The following is a 20,167-nucleotide window of genomic DNA, read 5'->3' as shown; positions in this document are numbered from 1 at the left end:
TGTGCTGACAGCTCGGAGCCTGGAGCCTGCGTCAGATTCCGTGTCTCCCTCTCCCGCTCACACTCTGCCTCTCGCTCTCCTTCAAAAATAAATAAACATTAAAAAAAAAGAAAATAACAAAAACAATGAGAAATTCTTTAGTGCACATACGTCACTAACACTGATGTTGCTTATCTGAAACGTATTCACCGCCTGTATTCAAATCTAGCTGGATAGCCTGTGTTTTATTTGGCAACCCTACCGGTCATGGGAGGATTTGGACCCTTTCACTCATTGTTTCGTAAGTGCGTATTTAAGAAGACACTTGCCTTTAAAACGGGGTGGGAAAGTCAGGCTTCGTGATGAACCCGTACCTCCTTATGGAAAAATACGTTCACTACCCACCTGAGTTCACAAGAGCGTACAGAGAGGCCAACTCTGGGTCACATTCTATTCGCGACACGCCAGCTGTGTCTGCCCTTCCCTCCATCCCTGCCACGTGCAACTTGTCCTACACACCACTCCTGCCCGAGGAGACTAAGTAGTCTGGCTGGTTGGACCAGGAGAAGGACCACTGCCTGACGGTGACCGAAGTTACCTGGTACAGAAAGGTGAGCTGAACCAATCAGATTTCTGGTACCTCCAGAGAATTTCGACTATGACAATGCGGTCACCAGCAATGGCAGCTGTGGGAACTGAAAAGATGCCCTGATAAGCCTTGTGCAAACTGAATTTGTAAGAAGCAGAAGTTGGGGTAGAGGAAATAGAGTCATCAAAAAGAAAGAATCCAACTGCAGAGCAGAAATCAGCAGACTTGCAAAGAATAGCTAGGGTCTGTTAATGAAGGAGCACCATGGGAAAGCTCCATTCACTCAAGGTCTCCAGAGCATCTCAGGCTGCAAAACCAGCCTCTGGTTCCTGTCTCCTCAAGGCTCAGTTGTGTTGCTTTTTCTTGCGTGGTGAAGGATGCACATCCCTTCTATACTTAAAATACTTCCTTCTCGGGGCGCCTGGCTGGCTTAGTCAGTTAAGACTTAACAACCTTCATTGTTAGGAAGGTCTTCCATATCCAACCACATTTTCATTACCCATATTTCTTTGCCTAATAAAACATGCCTCCAAGGCTCTCCCTCTATGGCCCAGATGCTTTCATCAGCTACTTTGGATTATTGAATATTTCTTATTACCACTTCCACCTTTGTCTGATTTCTCACATTCCTGTAGAGGCAAGTATGGATATAGAAATATCCGTTTAATAAGCTAAAGTGACTTCCACACCTTGGCTGCAGTACACAAAATACAACAATCAACATTTCAGTGAGACCTTGTGCCTGATAATTCAGGAATAACTCATACAAGATCTTGACTGCTTTGACACCGATGACAAAATCATTCCCTTTCCCAATATCAAGCAGTAATAAAGTTGGCAAAGCACATTTGAAACTCCCAAGGAAACAAGTTACAAATGATTCTGTGTAAACAATTCTATGTAAATAAAATGACTTCAACCCCCACTTTTGTTAGATGCGGAAACCTCAGGTTCCAAGGGGTCCTAAAGAAAATGGACAAGGACTCCAATAATGAATACCACCAGGAATTTAAGTATTAGAAGCCAGGGATTTGAGAAACTCATCGGTGAGGCATCTAAAAGACTTGGTAAGTGGGTGTTATTATGACAGGCGGTTCACTTTTGGCATCAGCTTGCCAGATTATATATAAAATAAGAAACACAGAAAAGGAATTTCAGAGCTTCAATCTATTTAACATTTTTTAAAATTTTTTATTAAAAAAATTTTTTAATGTTTATTCGTTTTTGAAAGAGAGACAGAGACAGAGACAGAGCATGAGTGGGGGAGGGGCAGAGAGAGAGAGCGAGACACAGAATCCAAAGCAGGCTCCAACCTCCGAGCTGTCAGCACAGAGCCCGACGTGGGGCTCGAACTCACGGACTGTGAGATTATGACCTGAGCTGAAGTCAGGTGCCCCAAAAGAAAATTTTTTTAAGTTCATTTTCAGTAATCTCTACATTCAACGTGGGGCTCAAACCCATGATCCCAAGATCAAGAGTCACATGCTCTTCCAAAACTGAGCCAGGCAGGTGCCCAGCGTTTCACTAAATTCACTTTTGCTTGAAGCTAGTACATACAATGCTGTGCCCTGCTTAACTGGCACAGTCCATCTGGAAAATACATAGTTCCAGAGCCTCAAAAAGTTGGTAAACTTGTAATGTGCAGGAGTAGTGAATGATAGCAATGTACGTGTAGGACAGCATATAATCCAAAAGCAGTGATGGGAGCAAGAGAAGAGATTTAAACCAATTGAGCAAAGATTTGTGATAATAATTACTCAAAATGTGGCTAATATAAGCAAACTCATGATGCCATTTTAAGGGTTCAATTATGGTGTCTGGTCATGTCAATTTTATAACAAAAAGCATTGAGAGACAAACATTTACAGCAATAAATAGGAACATTTTATTAACAGAAGCCATAATAAAAAATGATAAAAATAATAATCTTGAATTTATGTTCCAAATATAGCAATAAATACATAACATAAAAATGTATAAAAATAAGGTAGAAATGTAACTACAATGAAGAGATTTTAATCCTCTGCTTTCAGAACACTATCAAAAAGAGCATTAATAAGGATACTACAGATCTGAATAATTTATTATATTGCTCAGTACCTCTTAGATAAAGATCTGCAGGCAATCCCTCTCAGGGCTCACAGCCAAGACAGAATTTCCTCTCCTGATGAAGAGATACTCTTTTTTAGCTCTGCAAAACTTTGAAAGTATTTAAGAGAGATTCTGAAATATAAAACCCATGTCGTTTCTATTTTGTTGAGGATGCTAGAAAGCGCAGGGCCAGACTTCTTAACAATGTCATTTCCTTAAGCCATGACTTTTTAATATAGTGTTAATTTCCTCCCTCTCTGCTTGGGTTTCTGCCTTCTAACATGTATTCCTGGTGCTGATCTTAGTGTATCTGTGCTTTTATTCTAAACCACCTGAAATCCTTTTTTGAAAGTAAATCATGAAAAATAAATCAGTACAAATGCAGTCTGAACATGGCATCTAATGACACAGAAAAGTGGTACAGACCTGTTGAAAATCCTTGGTCATCCTTGGAACGGGCTTTTTCAAGCCTGGACAGGACAGACAGGCTTCCCTGGGTCACGGCTTTTAAAGGACTCCTTATTATTTGCATAGACCAGCATTAAAATACATGGCCAATCCTGGTTCAGATGGAAGATCCTTTGGCTGACTATCATACCATCTCTGCTGCTCTTGTTGCAATCTGTGTCTCTGACAAGCCTTATGTGCATGGTCCGTCTCCTCCTGGTTCCTGGCTTGCTGTCCCCATGTTGGCTTCCCCAGCACTGATCTTTTTCCAACATTTACTGGCATCCCTACTAAGAACCATTTTCACCTAGCAAATCCAGCAAGCTGCCTAATTCCTCCAAGAGCCAACTCTTGTCTGAGCCCAGATCTGATCAAGCCTGCCTTGGTCCTGGCACCGTGGGGGACACCATAAGGGTCACATGCAATCAAGGGAATTCAAAACACATGCTTTCTTTCCAAGTCTCTCTATCAATATACAGTGAAGATTACAGAATGAGAAACAACCAGAGAAGCACTTTGTCATTATAATAAAGTATCAATTCCACATATTAGTGCTATAAACTTGAAAAAGACAAAGGCAGATGGAAATGTTAATTACATCTCAAAAAAATCTCTGCAGGAAAAAATACAAATATCTTAATACCTTTAATACCTCTCTTCAAGTAAAAGCTCAACTTTCCACGTTTCTTCTAAATATCTCACTCATTGACTCATCAGCTAGCTATTGGCCATCTACTATGTGTCAGGTTTGGGTTGAGCACTGGGGAGACAAGAGTGAAGGAGAGATAGTGAGCTTATGGTTTAGTAGAGGGGCAATCTGGCTCACAACAGGGGTAAGCACAGGGTGTTGTGGGCGCACAGACTGGCTGTCCTGGGTTCCTGGAGTAGGAGGGGCCTGAAGATGAGGAGGGGCAGGACTAGAAGTTGCCTCCCCTGGGGGTGAGAGCAATGAATAGAGGTGGTGCGGGTGGACACAAGAGGAATGCACAGGGGAGAGGATCTGATGAGGGGATTTGATGAGAAGGAGGGGAGAGGTGTGGATAATAGCAGGCCCTGCTTTCAGCAGAAGAATGGCACCTTCACTGTGATGGGCCACACAGGACGCTTGACGGAAGAGGGGAGATGATGCCTGGGGTCCGTTATGCACGTAAGGGGTAGAGCGGGGGGGGGGGGGGAGAGAAAGGGAGTGGGGAAAAGTGGGGGTGGGGGGAGGTTGAAGACTGATGATCCCAGGACTACTAACATCTCCACTGACCACAGATGCTGGAGCAGAAGGTGGAGATGACCGTACACACTTGCCCTCTCTCACTAGCTGGGTCAAGTTGATTCTACAGCCTTACACCCACCAACTCGGACCACATGGTATGTGTGCTGGAAGGATCCCATTTGCCTGGGCTAGAAGCAAGCTGAGTGCCTTGGAGAAAAATCTGGTAAAATCATCTTTTTTTTTTTTTAAGTTCAATGCAATTCTTTTTTTTTTTTTTTTTTTAATTTATTGTCAAGTTAACTAACATACAGTGTACACGATGTAGTCTTGGCTTCAGGAGTGGACTCCCGTGATTCATCAATTACATACAACACCCAATGCTCATCCCAACAAGTGCCCTCCTCAATGCCCATCACCCATTTTCCCCACTCCCCCAGCCCCCCATTCCCATCAACCCTCAATTTGTTCTCTGTATTTTAAGAGTCTCTTATGGTTTGGATTCCTCTCTGTTTGTAACTTATTTTTCCTTCCCTTCCCCCATGGTCTTCTGTTAAGTTTCTCAAATTCCACATATGGATGAAAACATGTGATATCTGTCTTTCTCTGACGGACTTATTCACTTAGCATAATACCCTTCAGTTCCATCCATGTTATTGCAAATGGCAAGATTTCATTATTTTTCATCACGGAGTAGTACTCCATTGTATCTATACACCACATCTTCTTTATCCATTCGTCATTTGATGGGCATTTGGGTTCTTATCATACTTTGGCTATTGTTGATAGGGCTGCTATAAACATTCGGGTAAATATGCCCCTACGAATCAGCACTCCTGTATCCTTTGGATAAATTCTTAGTAGTGCTATTGCTGGGTCGTAGGGTAATTCTATTTTTAATTTTTTGAGGAACCTCCACTATGTTTTCCAGAGTGGCCACACCAGTTTGCATTCCTGCCAACAGTGCAAGAGGGTTCCCCTTTCTCCAAATCCTTGCCAACATGTGTTGTTCCCAGAGTTGTTAATTTCAGCCACTCTGACTGGTGTGAGGTGGTATCTCAATGTGGTTTTGATTTGTATTTCCGTGATGATGAGTGATGTTGAGCATCTTTTCATGTGTGTGTTGGTCATCTGGATGTCTTCTTCGGAAAAATGTCTATTCGTGCCTTCTGTCCATTTCTTCACCGGATTATTTGTTTTTTGGGTGTTGAGTTTGGTAAATTCTTTGAGATTTTGGATACTAACCCTTTATCTGATAAGTCATTTGCAAATACCTTCTCCCATCCCACTGGTTGCCTTTTAGTTTTGTCGATTATTTTCTTTGCTGTGCAGAAGCCTTTTATCTTGATGAAGTCCCAATAGTTCATTTTTGCTTTTATTTCCCTTGCTTTCAGAGACATGTTGAGTAAGAAGTTGCTGCAGCCAAGGCCAAAGAGGTTGTTGCCTGTTTTCTCCCACAGGATTTTGATGGTTTCCTGTCTCATATTTTAGGTCTTTCATCCATTTTGAATTGATTTTTGTGTATAGTGTAAGAAAGTGATCCAGTTTCATTCTTCTGATATTGCTGTCCAGTTCTCCCAGCATCATTTGTTACAGAGACTGCCTTTCTTCCATTGGATAATCTTTCCTGCTTTGTAAAAGATTAGTTGGCCATACATTTGTGGGTCCAGTTCTGGGTTTTCTAGTCTATTCCATTGGACTATATGTCTGTTTTTGTGCCAATACCATACTGTCTTGATGATTACAGCTTTGTAGTAGAGGCTAAAGTCCAGGATTGTGATGCCTCCAGCTTTGGTTTTCTTTTTCAACATTACTTTGGCTATTCAGGGTCTTTTGTGTTTCCATACTAATTTTAGGATTGTTTGTTCTAGCTCGGTGAAGAATGCTGGTGCTATTTTGATTGGAATTGCATTGAATGTGTAGATTGCTTTGGGTAGCATCAATATTTTAACAATATTTGTTCTTCCAGTTCATGAACACAGAATATTTTTCCATTTCCTTGTGTCTTCCTCAATTTCTTTCATAAGCATTCTATAGTTTTCAGCATACAGACCTTTAACCTCTTTGGTTAGGTTTATTCCTAGGTATTTTATGGTTCTTGGTGCAGTTGTACATGAGATAAATTCCTTGGTATCTCTTTCTGTTGCTTCATTATTGGACCATTTGTATAGAAATTCACAAAATCATCTTCTTGGCCCAATTCCCTGGGGCCTACAACTTTTGGAAAGGAGGAACAATAAAACCTGAGAAATAACTTAAAAAGAGGGATTCTCCAAAAGCCCTAGAGTTGCAGTCCAGAGGCCTCTTTTGCTCTGGTTCTCACTCAGCTTTCCAAAGGTAAGTGCAGGGTGCCCTTCTTCCCAAGTAGAAGGCTCAGGTCCTCTCAGGGTAGCAGCATGTAGGTGACCACATGACCAAGAGTCAAGCCAAAGTAGATTAATGAGCCACAAATAGGCTGGATGAAGCAAACTACTGCCAGCAGCTCAAGAGAAACTGTGGACTGGACCGAGCAGGAATTTTACAGAAGAGAGAATGAACATTGATCCTCACTCCAAGTACAGGGAAAGGCCTTCCTGACCTTTGATGTAAACTTGTCCCGATATATGTGATTCTTGGAGTAAAACTAGGTAGAGCATAAGAATGCTCAGTCCTTGGAAGAGTTTGACAAATCACACAAGTGGAAAGGCCAATCGTATTTCTACTTTTGATCTGCTAATGACTGACTTAGGCAGTTGGAAGTATGGTACCTAATTCAGAGTGACCAACGACCAACAAGAGTCCCACAGTTAAAGGTCTCAGGAGAGATGATGGAGTGTTATTTTTTTTAATGTTTATTTATTTATTTTTGAGAAAGAGAGAGAGACAGAGAAAGAGAGAGAGAGAGAGAGAGAGAGCAGGGGAGGGGCAGAGAGAGAAGGAAACACAGAATCTCAAGCAGGCTCCAGGCTCTGAGCTGTCAGCGCAGAACCCATGAACTGTGAGATCATGACCTCAGCCAAAGTTGGATGCTTAACCCACTGAGCCACCCAGATGCCCCTAATTGGGTGTTTTTGAAAGGAAGAGGAAGAAAACCAAAGATGTAGCCTTTCACCCAGACATGGGGACAAAGTAAATTCAAAGTAGATGAGGATAGAGAAATATGCTTTTTTCAAATATACACATACACACACACACACTCACACACACACAACCCACCACCTTCTGAACTATGAACAGATTAATCTAAATTCTTTTTAAAATTATTCTCTTTGAAAGTAAAAGGATGGAGACATGCAGAAGAAGGAACCTGGACCACTTTCTTACACCATACACAAAAATAAACTCAAAATGGATGAAAGACTTCAATGTAAGACAGGAAGCCATCAAAATCCTTGAGGAGAAAGCAGGCAACAACCTCTCTGACCTTGGCCACAGCAACTTCTTACTCAGCACATCTCCAGAGGCAAGGGAGACAAGAGCAAAAATGAACTATTGGGACCTCATCAAAATAAAAACCTTCTGCACAGTGAAGGAAACAATCAGCAAAACTAAAAGGCAATCGACGGAATGGGGGAAGATATTTGCAAACGACATATCAGATAAAGGGTTAGTATCCAAAATCTATAAACAGCTTCTCAAACTCAACAGACACTTCTCCAAAGAAGACATCCAGGTGGCTAACCGACACATGAAAAAATGCTCAACATCACTCATCATCAGGGAAATACAAATCAAAACCACAATGAGATACCCCTCACCCCTATCAGAATGGCTCACATTAACAACTCAGGCAACAACAGATGTTGGTGAGGATGCGGAGAGAGAGGATCTCTTTTGCATTGTTGGTGGGAATGCAAGCTGGTGCAGCTGCTCTGGAAAACAGTATGGAGGTTCCTCAAAAAATTAAAAATAGAACTACCCTACGACTCAGCAATTGCACTACTAGGTATTTATCCAAGGGATACAGGTATGCTGTTTTGAAGGGGCACATGCACCCCCATGTTTATAGTAGCACTATCAACAATAGCCAAAGTATGGAAAGAGCCCAAATGTCCATCGATGGATGAATGGATAAAGAAGATATGGTATATATATACAATGGAGTATTACTCGGCAATCAAAAAAGGAATAAATTTGCCATGTGCAACTATGTAGATGGAACTAGAGGGTATTATGCTAAGTGAAATTAGTCAGAGAAGGACAAATATGTGACTTCACCCATATGAGGACTTTAAGACACAGAATAGATGAACATAAGGGAAGGGAAACAAAAATAATATAAAAACAGGGAGGGGGACAAAGCATAAGAGACTCATAAACATGGAGAACAAACAGAAGGTTACTGGAGGGGTCGTGGGAAGGGGGGATGGGACTAAATGAGTAAGGGGCATTAAGGAATCTACTCCTGAAATCATTGTTGCACCATATGCTAACCTGTTTGGATGTAAATTTAAAAATAAACTATTAATAAAACCCACAAATAAAATAAAATAAAATAAAATAAAATAAAATAAAATAAAATAAAATTCCCTGACCACTAGAAGATTCAGATTGCAGAACTCTTTGATGAGTCAATGAATACCATTTCCTAGAAAATTTACAGATTGCATCTATGTAAAAACTACTAGCTCTTGCACAGGCTTGGGCATATGTCTGCATGATAGTAAGGGTTAAAGCTGTGAGCATATGGGCACACGGAGTCAAGGGCGAGTCACAGGTGCCCTCTGATTTAGTTTTGACACAAAGAAAGTGGATTTATGGCCTGCAAGCTTCTGACAAGTGTTTCTGTAGCTTGTTCTTAGCACTTCTTTGTGCAGTTTACCCAACACAGAAAGAGAGCCCTTTCAAGATGAGCTTCCAGAGAGGCCCTTCAAGTAATCACTTTCTCAGAGCAAGTGTCCTTTGCCATCTTTCCTTAAAAGCATATAATAATCTATTTCAAGGAAGCCTAAAAGATAGCTCTTTTCCGAGGAACAGTGACTTTTCAAGACCTCTGGGGCAAGAAGCGGAGGGAGGAGGGCCTTTAAAGTAGGTCTGGACTCAGAAGGCTTTCATTTTCCCGAGATTAGTTTTCTCACCTAAATGTCTGCAATAGCCTCCTGATTTGGGGCCCATGGAATTGCATTAAGCAGTGGCCCTGGATGAATACTGTTGCTGTAAAAGAGAATAAAATCTGACTCAGCTTCTCGGAAGCCAGTGTAAAGAGGAAAGTTCAGTAAGAATTGTGTGTAGTTAGCTGAGACAAAGAACTGTAAGCATGTCTGATGGGAAGGAGAGGTTTTCCTGGTACTGAATTCTGAAAGTCCTTGCAAGGGGTCCTACTCAGGAACATTGAGTGATTTGTTGGACAATGTTTTCAACAACAGTTGCCTTGTAAGTGCAAAAGCTGAAATAAATTGTTTTATCTTGTAGTAACCACTCACCAAAATAGAAAGCATAATAGTCAGATTTAATTCAATGACGATTTTGTTTGGAGGTGACCTGAATTGGGTCAAGTTAATGGTCTTCCAGTGATTGAACTTCACTTAAAGACAGAATCTGAAATTAATAGAAGAGTGTGGAGATGGTAGGTCCTGTGAGTTATATTTCCTAAATTCATTTCTCTCCGGGGATTTTTTTTCAAATTAAATTCAAGTTAGATAACATACAGTGTCGTCTTGACTTCAAGAACAGAACCCAGTGGTTCATCTCTTATATATGACACTCAGTGCCCATCCCAACAGGTGCCCTCCTTAATGCCCGTCACCCATTTAACCACCCCCCCCAGCAAACCTCAGTTTGTCTGTATTTAAAAGTCTCTTATGGTTTGCCTCCCTCTCTGTTTTCATCTTATTTTTCCTTCCCTTTTCCTATGTTCATCGTGTTGTATTTCTCAAATTCCACATATGAGTGAAATCATATATCTGTCTTTCTCTAACTGACTTAATTTCACTTAACATAATACACTCTAGTTCCATCCACATTGTTGCAAATGGCAAGATTTCATTCTTTTAACTCCTGTTAAAATCCCCTTTGATTTGATGAAAAAGAATGAAATCAAAGGAGATGATAAGGATCCAGATTATTCTCTCTAGAAAGGTGTGGAGTGTTTATGGTATATACCAGAGGATCAGCAAAACCATACCTATGGGCCAAATCTGTCCGACTATATGGTTTTGTATGGCCCTTGTAGAAAGAATGTTGGGTTGTTTTTTTTTTTACACATTTTTTCTAACGGTTGGAAGAAATCAAAAGAAGAATAATATTTTGTGACATGTGAGAATAACATGAAATTCAAATTTTAGTGTTTATAAATAAAGTTTTAATTTTTTTTTTGAGAGAGAGAGAGAGAGAGAGAGTGAGAGTGAGTGGGAGAGGGGAATGAAAGAATCTTAAGCAGGCATGACCTGAGCCAAAATCAAGAGTTGGTGTCTTAACCAACTGAGCCATCCAAGCACGCTGTCTATAAGTAAAGTTTTATTGGAACACATTTACATTTCGTCTATGAATGATTTCATACTGCAATAGCAGAGTAAAGTCATTGTGGTTGAAAAGCCAAAAATATTTACTATGTGGCTCTTTACAGAAAAAGTTTACCAACATCAGGAATTTATTGCTGATTGATGGCAAACCTCAAAGCTCTTGAGACCAGACAAACGGATTCCCTAGTGGGATTCCATTCCCACTAGGATTCCCTAGTGGGAGCCACACTTAGATTATAGGCCCAAAATAATTTAGAAAGAGAGTCAGAATTTCCTTCAGGAAGTCTCATTTAATCTTTTAACCATTTAATGGTTGGCTTCCCTCCTATTTGTATAGACGACAAAACAGACGTCAGGTATTAAGAGGTGGCACAAACAGATTTCCAGGTACATGAGGTAAAACAAAGCAGGTCTGTAGAATCTTCACTGGCAATGTCATCAAAATAAACAAACATAGAAGAAAATCCAAAAATTTACCAAATATGTAACCGAACATGAGAAAGCACTGTGGATACCTTTAACCTTATTGAAAATTGATCTTAGGCCATAGACTTCAAAACTTGGTTGGTAACCAAGGAAAAAAACAGAAGCAGAGCCCTAAGGAAAAGTAAGTCAACAGTGTCCTAAGAACTCTCAGTAATTATGCTCAATTTACAAATGAAGTGAGAGATGAGTCAGCAGCCCTGGAAAAGTCAAAGTCAAGATTTGCAGGGACAAGCAGGGCAGCTGAGGATGTCAGTTTCCAGGGCATTGTGCTGAGTCGGAGAAATGAATGTGAGGCCTTGGAGGTGGGACCTATTATTGGCTGAGTGGAGAGACATTTTTCCTCTCTTCTGAGGTTCCACATTATTTCAGCAAAGGAACCCAGCTGAAGACTGCACTCAGCCCAGACTAGCTATTTCCTCCCTCGCACCCACACCCGTATTCTTGGTTTACAGAAAAGCGGATAGAAACCAGCATGGTGCTCTTAAAAGGCAGAGAATGGGAAAGATACTCTATTCCTGGTGAAAGTGGAAACAGTGATGATTTGAATGGATGGCACGAGGGAAATGTAAGAGATAATTAGTTAATGCTGAGGAAAAACACAAAGAAATTAAAGAAGTTAAGAGGATAGATGGTACATAAGGAGAAAAATAAAGACAATCCTCTATAAGAATTATCTATAAGGATAACTGGGACCTTTGCAAAAGCTGATGGAAGAGAAATAAATATTCAGAAACATAATTCCAGAGATTTTCCCGGAAATGATAGCAGAACGATTGGAAGTAGCCGCAACACTTTTTAAATGAAGGTTTAACATTTAAAAAAGTATCAACATTTGTTTCCAAGTTAATGAGCTTCAAACATAAAGAATATTTCAGGCACATAGACAGAGAAAACAAGATACCTACAAGGGGGGATAATCGATCAAGTCAGTCTCAAAAAGCTCTTCAGCAATGTTAAGAGAAAAAGACTTTCGAAGTTCTGAGGAAAAAGGTAACCCAGAAATATTACAGACTACAAAGTTGTTGTTTAAACAGGCAGGTATTATTTCTCGAAATTTTAGAGAACTCAGGTCACATAGAACCCATAAAGCCTCTTGGAAAAGCTACTTACCTATATAATCCAGCCAATCAAATCCACTCAGGAATGGGACAGTCACGGTAAAAGGGCTGATGGTGATCACAGAAGTCTTTTAAATTGTAAGTTAAGACTGAACAGCTGGGAGAAACAGAACTCATAAAGAATGCAAACGTCACAATTCCTGGCAAGTTTCAAATATATAAGCAACAAAAATCAGGAGGTGAATGCAAAGGGAGGTAGGAGCACAAGTAGGAGTTCGTATCACCTCTGTTTTCCTAACAAAGGATCCATCTGTAGTGTTCAAAATTAAGCTTGCTTGCCTGCTCGCTTGCCTCCTTCCTTCCTTTGTTTCCTTCTTTATTTTTAATTTATATCCAAGTTAGTTAGCATATGGTGCAATAATGATTTCAGGAGTCGATTGCAGTGATTCATCCCCTACAACACCCAGTGCTCATCCCAACAAGTGTCCTCCTTAATGCCCCTTACCTGTTGAGCCCACCCCCCACCTAAAACCCCTCCAGCAACCCTAACAATACTTTCTTTTAAAAATTACCAACCCCTTTTATTAAAAAATTTTTTTTTAATATTTATTTATTTTTGGGAGACAGAAAGAGTGCAAGCAGGGGGAGGGGCAGAGAGAGAGGGAGACACAGAATCCAAAGCAGGCCCCAGGCTCTGAGCTGTCAGCACAGAGCCTGATGTGGGGCTCAAATTCATTAACTGTGAGATCATGACCTGAGATGGAGTCGGATGCTCAACGGACTGAGCCACCCAGGTGCCGCCCAAAAAGTTACCATTAGTGACTTTCATAATTTCTTTTCTTAACCCTAGAAGGATAGTCTACAAAATATCTCTGGTGGTGAAAAAAGCATTATTTGAAATTCATCCACCCCTTTTGTTTCTATTGCTTTTGTCCAATTCAACTACAATGAAATTTACGGTAAATTTATACTGTGATTTTATATATAATTCAAGCAAAATTAACAGGATTATTTATAACACAGTCCTATGTGTAGGTAAACCCCCAGGAACATTATATTTATCTATTTCTATCCATTTCCTTTCCATCTGTGTGCACAGAGAGATCTGGAAATAATGCCGCCCTCATTTGGGGATATAGAACTTTGGGTGATTGTTGCTTTTTCCCCCCCTTCTTATAGTTTTATATTTCTTGAGCTTTTTTTGTATTGTTTTAGTCACTTTCAAAATGTATACACAGTAAAATTCACTCTCTCTGGTATATGGTCATTTGAATTTAGACACATGCATAGTCAAGTAACTTCCACCAAAATCAAGCCATGGAACTGGTCCATCACCCCAGTCTTAGCTTGTGCTACGTGTTTGTTTTCCACCCCTCCCCCCACTCCCTGCCCCTCAAACCACTAATCCCTTCTCTCTTCCTATAATTTGGGGCCTTTTCCAGAATTTCATACAAATGGAATAACACCATACGTCTAGCCTTTTGGGTCTGGCTTCTTAGCACAATCCATTTGAGATTCATCAGTGGTTCTCAATGTTGGCTGAATATTAAAATCATCTGGGGAGATTTAAAAATCCTGATGGCCAGACCAGAGGTTAAATAAAAATGAGAGTGTCCAGAGACCCAAGTGTCAGTATTTTAAAGCTTTCCTACGTGATTCCATGGACAGTCAAGGGTGTGGACCACTTGACTTCCAAACTGTTCCAAACCCCATAATTTTGTCAGCTTTCTCAAACCTGTTTTCAGTTAGGTTCGCTCTACTGGAGCTGGTTCACCCTTTGCTGGGGGCTGGGGGTGGGGGCTCACTTGTGCATCGTAGGGTGTTGAACAGCACCCCTTGCTTCTACCCACCCGATGCCAGCGGCACACCCCCAGCCCAAGTTGTGACAAACCAAAATGTCTCCAGACTTTGCCAAATATCCCTTTGGGGGCAAAATCACATCTAGTTGAAAACTGCCGTTCTGCTGCAAACCGCAGCAAACCAAACATAATTCAGTGGAATGTAGATGCTCTTATAACACGCCACAGTTTCTTTTGTGTTTATCCTATCTGCTCATGTTTCCACTCCAATTTCATTAAGCAAACTAGGAACAAGCTATTTCCACTTTAATTTTGAGATCAAGTTGCCAACAACCAGCAGAGGGCACCTCTAAATATTGGTTGAGGTTTCTAATTTCTTCTGGGCTCCTGTGGAGTGGTGATAAGATAGAGGGCACAGCTTGGCCCCACAACCCTGGGCGTGGGACTAGGGGAGAGTAGGGAGGAAGACGGGACCGAAGACTCATGAGTGATCCGGGGAGAGAAAAGAGAACAAAAGGGAGCCAGGCGGTCAGAGATGTGGGCCACTGAACTGGTAATTAGTTCCAGAAACTAATAAGGATTCCTTGGAAGAAGTAAGGCTGCCTCCAGGTCCCTGGAAGGGGTATGGAGAAACACCTACCTAGACTTTCCTCCTTTCTCCTGGTCTAACCCAACTGCCCCTGAAGAAGAACACATGACAAACGCATGACATCCTTTCCCGCCCCCCTCCGTGACCTTGTGAGGGAGTCTGAGATAGTGTATTGCAATGGCCTGAGTGCATCACAATCTAAAACTGCTATAATGTGTTCCACTTAGGGTATGCCATCTGGTTCTCTGGAGGGGGTCAAAGTTCCATAAGTCTTGCCTCTTGGCTTCTGTCAGGCAGCCTTTGTGATTATACTGAGTAAAATATCACCACTCCACTCAGTCTTCTTAAGAGCCATAAACTCTTCTAAAAACAGGTCTTCTAAAGTCAGCTTTGATTACGCACTCCTTCTCATTTACCAGCAGGCTTGCCCTTCCCTCTGGTTTGTTTCTTTTCTGATGGCAGCGTATATCGCAAACTCCTTTCACGGGGGGCTTGGTCTGATGGTTAAACAGTTCTAGCCTGACACTTCTCTAGACGTTTGCCAAACCAGAGCGGTGCCCATCTTAAGAGGAGAACAGCCACCTAAGGGAGCATCCCATTCTTCTGCAAATGTATTTTACCATTTTAAAATAACACACATATGTGGAGGAAACTTAAAGGCACCTTACTAAGTGAAAGAAGCTGATCCGAAAAGCCTACGTACTATGTGTGTCCAACAATAGGACATTCTAAAAAAGGACACACTATGGAGATGGTAAAAAGAGCAGTGGCTGCCGAGCATTAGAGAGGAAGGAGGGATGAGCAGGTGATCTTGGAATCTTTAGGGCAGTGAAACTACTTCGTATGATGCTCTAATGATGGATACATGTCATTATACATTTGTCCAAACCCACAGAATGTACCTCAAGAACAAATCCGGAGGCCCCTGGGGGGCTCAGTTGGTTGGGCGTCTGATTCTTGGTCTGGGCTCAGGTCATGATCTCCCAGTTCGTGGGTTGAAGCCCCGCATCAGGCTCTGTGCTGGTGGTGCAGAACCTGCTTGGGATTCTGTCTCTCCCTGTCTCTGCCCCTCCCCCACTGATGTGGGTGCTCTCTCTTTCTCTCTCTCTCTCTCTCTCAAAATAAATAAGTAAACTTAGAAAAAAATCCTGATGCAAACTCTGGATTTTGATTGATAATAATGTGTCAATGTAGGTTAATCATTTGTAACAAACGTGCCACTCTAAGGGGATGATAATGGGGGAGAGTGTGCATGAGTTAGGGCAGGGGGCCTATGGAAAATCTCTGTATCTTCTGCTCAGTTCAGCTGTGAACCTATTACTTCTTTATTTTTTTTTTAAGTTTATTTATTTTTGGCACAGAGAGTGAGCGTGAGCTAGAGAGGGGCAGAGAGAGAGGGAGACACAGAATCTGAAGCAGGGTCCAGGCTCTGAGCTGTCAGCACAGAGCCCGACGTGGGGCTTGAGCTCATGAACCATGAGATCATGACCTGGGCCAAAGTCAGACACTTAACCAACTGAACCACCCAAGCGCCCCATGAACCTGTTACTTCTTTAAAAAGAAAATTCTGTTTCTTTTTTTTAATGTTTATTTATTTATTTTGGAAGAGAGAGAGAGCACAAGCAGGGGAGGGGCAGAGAGAGAGGGAGAGAGAGAGAATCCCAAGCAGGCTCCACGCTCAGGGTTCAGTGCGGAGCCTGACGCGGGGCTGGATCTCACAACTGTGAGATCGTGACCTGAGCTGAAATTGAGAGTCAGATGCTTAACCAACTGAGCCACCCAGGCACCCCAGTAAATTCTATTTCTTAAAAAAAAAAAAAATTATACATACTCAGTACAAAAAAAAATTGCAAAGTACAGAAGAGTAGAAAAAAAGAGAAAATTATCAAAGTTGATTTAATTTGAGGAACAAGAAAATTTTCTACCAGTGTGATATTCCATCATTCTAATTAAATCATTTGCACATTCAAGAGTCCCCATTCAAACATAATTATCTTTGAAGCAAAAGGTTTTAAACTGCAATCGAAATTATTCTTTGGAATACAGGTTAAGAACCGGGGCTGTGGAACCCAGCAAGCCTGCTTTGAGTGCTACTATTCTGGCCATGTATGAGCTGTGTGACCTTGGGCAAATTACTTAAGCTCTTCAGGTGCCAGTTTCCATCAGCTAAAAAATGGGGATGATAATAATAGAACTTAACTCAGAGTTGTTTTATAAGGATTAAATGAATAATGCATGTAAATTCTTTAGGAAACAGTGTAGGGTACTTAGCAAGCAGTTTTGAACCCTCTATCTAAGAACTTTGTAATAACATCTCTTGAACATACACTGGGTTTTAAGAATCTTAAACTTTTTTTTTAAATTTTTTTAATGTTTATTTATTTTTGAGAGAGAGACAGACAGAACACGAGTGGGGGAGGGGCAGAGAGCGAGGGAGACACAGAATCCAAAACAGGGTCCAGGCACTGAGCTATCAGCACAGAGCCCGATGCGGGGCTCAAACCCACAAGCCGTGAGAACATGACCTGACCCGAAGTCAGACGCTTAAGTGACTGAGCCACCCAGGCGCCCCAAGAGTCCTAAACTTTCAATGAGTATTATGGGCTTTGAAGTATTTCTATTTGCCAGTTTCAAAATATACTCAGTTCAGTATAAGGTCCCTAGAAAGCATAATAAAATTTTCAAATAGGTCCTCTAGTCCAGCACCCTTATTTTACAGATGAATAAAATTGAGCCTAGAGAGATTAAGTGCCTGACCCAGTTGATCTCAGAGCTGGGATTCTTTAGAGAAAATATACGAAGACTGGTTCTATATCCACTTTTAAACCAATTCCTTATTCCAAACATAGTTATAATGTTACTTGTTTTGTAGATGACATATCTTGGTAAGTTATAAACTGTAGAAATGTTAAGACCATATGGGTCCAGGTCGGAAAGTTGTTTCTGTCTCTTAAAAGGTGAAAAAGACAACCATGACCTAGGCATAGTTCCTGGCATATAGTTAGTGATTAATAGGGATTGATAATACACGAGTTAATATTGTGAAAAATTACATTTTTTAGTGAGAATGGGGCAGAATACAATTATGCCCACTAGTGAACTATTTATACCCAAAAGCTTGAGGACATTGGAGACCAAATTTACACTTTGAGACAAAAGCTGGGGAGAGACCTGAAAGATAGCACACATGAATGATTATGTCATCTGAGAGGGATACAGACTAGAATTTATTAAGAGGTTAGAAGACACTCTGAATCCACTCTGTGAGAACAAGCTGAGAGAGTTATATGACTTAGCAGGATGGTGATTCATTCAGATCGGAATTTACCCAGAACAGGAATTTAAACATGTGGGGCAATTTTTATCTTCTCTTGCCATTTTGTTTTCCTCCAAGGTGATCTAATGGATGGCGTTACCACATCACACAAATTGAGCAGACTCCAATCAAGAACAACAGAATGGCTAACATGGAGACTACTGATGGCTCCGATATAATGTTATGTCATATTTAAGAAAATTGAAACTCACAACAATCACATATAGATTTAACCAGGCTTCCCCTTGAAATCCCTGCTCACAAACTTTGCCGGTTCTGGTATTTGGGTTTTCGCTTCACAGTAACTTGTTTCACACCAAGACATGAGGTCATCCACTAGACATGTGGTGGCGGGAGTCCATACACTGCTTTCACAGGGCTCGCAAGGAAACCTCTACCGGAACCAAACACCATCAACAAAAAAGAGCGGGAGCAGAGTGTTGCACACTTTTGACCTCAAAAGGTTACCTTGACATGGGACTGGAGAGTCCCTCCCTTCATTTTAAATTAAACTTAGCCTCTTGTCCCAGCTTCCAACCTAATCTTACCTTTTCGGCGTCACGATGGGTCAGAGAGCAATATTAAGGCTGGGAATATATTTAAAGGGAAAGTGACGACTTATTTGGTCTAGCACACGGTCCATCCTCATTAGATGAGGATTCTGACTTTACGAATTCACCTAGTTGCTAAAATTAATTTTGGTACCGGTGCAGCTTTGGGGGTCATTTGCAGATATGCACAGGACAGCAAAAAAATTGAGACATCTGACAGCATACATTCACAGCTGAAGTATAAGAGCAATGCTCTACCTTCTTGTTTCAATCCTCAAGCTGTAAAAGAGAGTCCTTCTCGTGGTCCATTTAGTGCCATGTCTTTCACATCTTTTGTGCTTTTTCCTGGTGATTTTGCAGCTTAAATGACACCTGAGCATGATCCTGAAGTGCCGTCTACTGTCCCTAAGCTCAAGAAGGCTGTGACGTGCTTTATGGAGAAAATATGTGTGTTAGCTAAGCTTCATTCAGGCATGATTTATACTGCTGCTGGCCATGAGTTCAATGTTAATGAAGCAATTGTATATATATTAAGTAAGGTATCTAAACAAAAACACACATAAAACTAGGTTATGTATTGATCAATTGATGAAAATGTGTGACCAGTGACTTGCAAGAACCTAACCCTGTATTTCCCCTGGAGGCAATGGTTCAGTATTTGCTAACTCAGTGTTCACAGCAACATTATAGAACATACCTAGTGCAAGTAAGGAGAGTCAACTGTCTCTCCAGGATAGAGATCCCCAAAGATAAGCTAGTAGTTGGATCAATCGTGCTATGCCTTGATCTGAGACATCAATGACACCCCTCCCAACTCTTGACCCCTAAGCTACCACTGAGTAATAGTAGAGGTGATTTGCACAGGTGGCCTGGCAGTGTGGCCTTTGAGACACAGAAGGAGCAACAGGGAAATACTCTTTCCATTCTATGTTGTCTAAGGCTTAGCAGAACTTTGCTAAATCAGAAGTCTGTCTCCTAGAAGTATCAAGTCAGTAAATGGGTGCTTAGAAAATTCAAAACTATGTCAAGGAAAAGTAAAGTCCAGCAAGCATAAGCAAATACATAAATTTTAGTTTATGAAGTTATGGGAAAATGTTTTGATACATTTCTTTAATTTCTATTAAAAATGCATTGGGGCGCCTGGGTGGCTCAGCCGGTTAAGCGTCTGACTTTGGCTCTGGTCACGATCTCGCGGTTCACGAGTTCGAGCCGCACGTTGGGCTCTGTGCGGACAGCTCAGAGCCTGGAGCCTGCTTCGGATTCTGTGTCTCCCCCTCTCTCTGTCCCTCCCTCACTCACACTCTCTCTCTGTCTCTCTCTCCCCCTCAAAAATAAACATTAAGAAAAGGCATTATAATCACAGTCAGAGAAAAGGGGACTTTTAGCAACGTTTGTTTCATTTCTCCATATGACAATTTTCAGATTATTTTAGTCCTTGGGAAACATGACTTGAAAGCCCTCATTTGCCTTTTGGGGCTTGGTATGTCAATTGCAGTTTTGAGCTGTAGACATCCCCAAGACTACCTAGGTTTAGTTTACTTGGACCTTGCACAAGATGACAAGATGCCGGCTCGAGTTCTTACAGTCTGTTGTCACACAAGAGACATAAGGGCCTTCC

General features: G+C 41.2%; 1 pseudogene; it reads right to left on the bottom strand.

Moving 5' to 3' along the window:
- Positions 1-469, bottom strand: part of LOC106968165 (splicing factor 3B subunit 4-like) — a 46,438-nt pseudogene extending 45,969 nt beyond the window's left edge.
- Positions 470-20,167: the final 19,698 nt, after the last annotated feature.

Source organism: Acinonyx jubatus, chromosome D4 (genome assembly GCF_027475565.1).
Source record: "Acinonyx jubatus isolate Ajub_Pintada_27869175 chromosome D4, VMU_Ajub_asm_v1.0, whole genome shotgun sequence".
In the NCBI taxonomy this organism is placed as follows: Eukaryota; Metazoa; Chordata; class Mammalia; order Carnivora; family Felidae; genus Acinonyx; species Acinonyx jubatus.
This window is presented reverse-complemented; position numbering and strand designations above follow the sequence as displayed.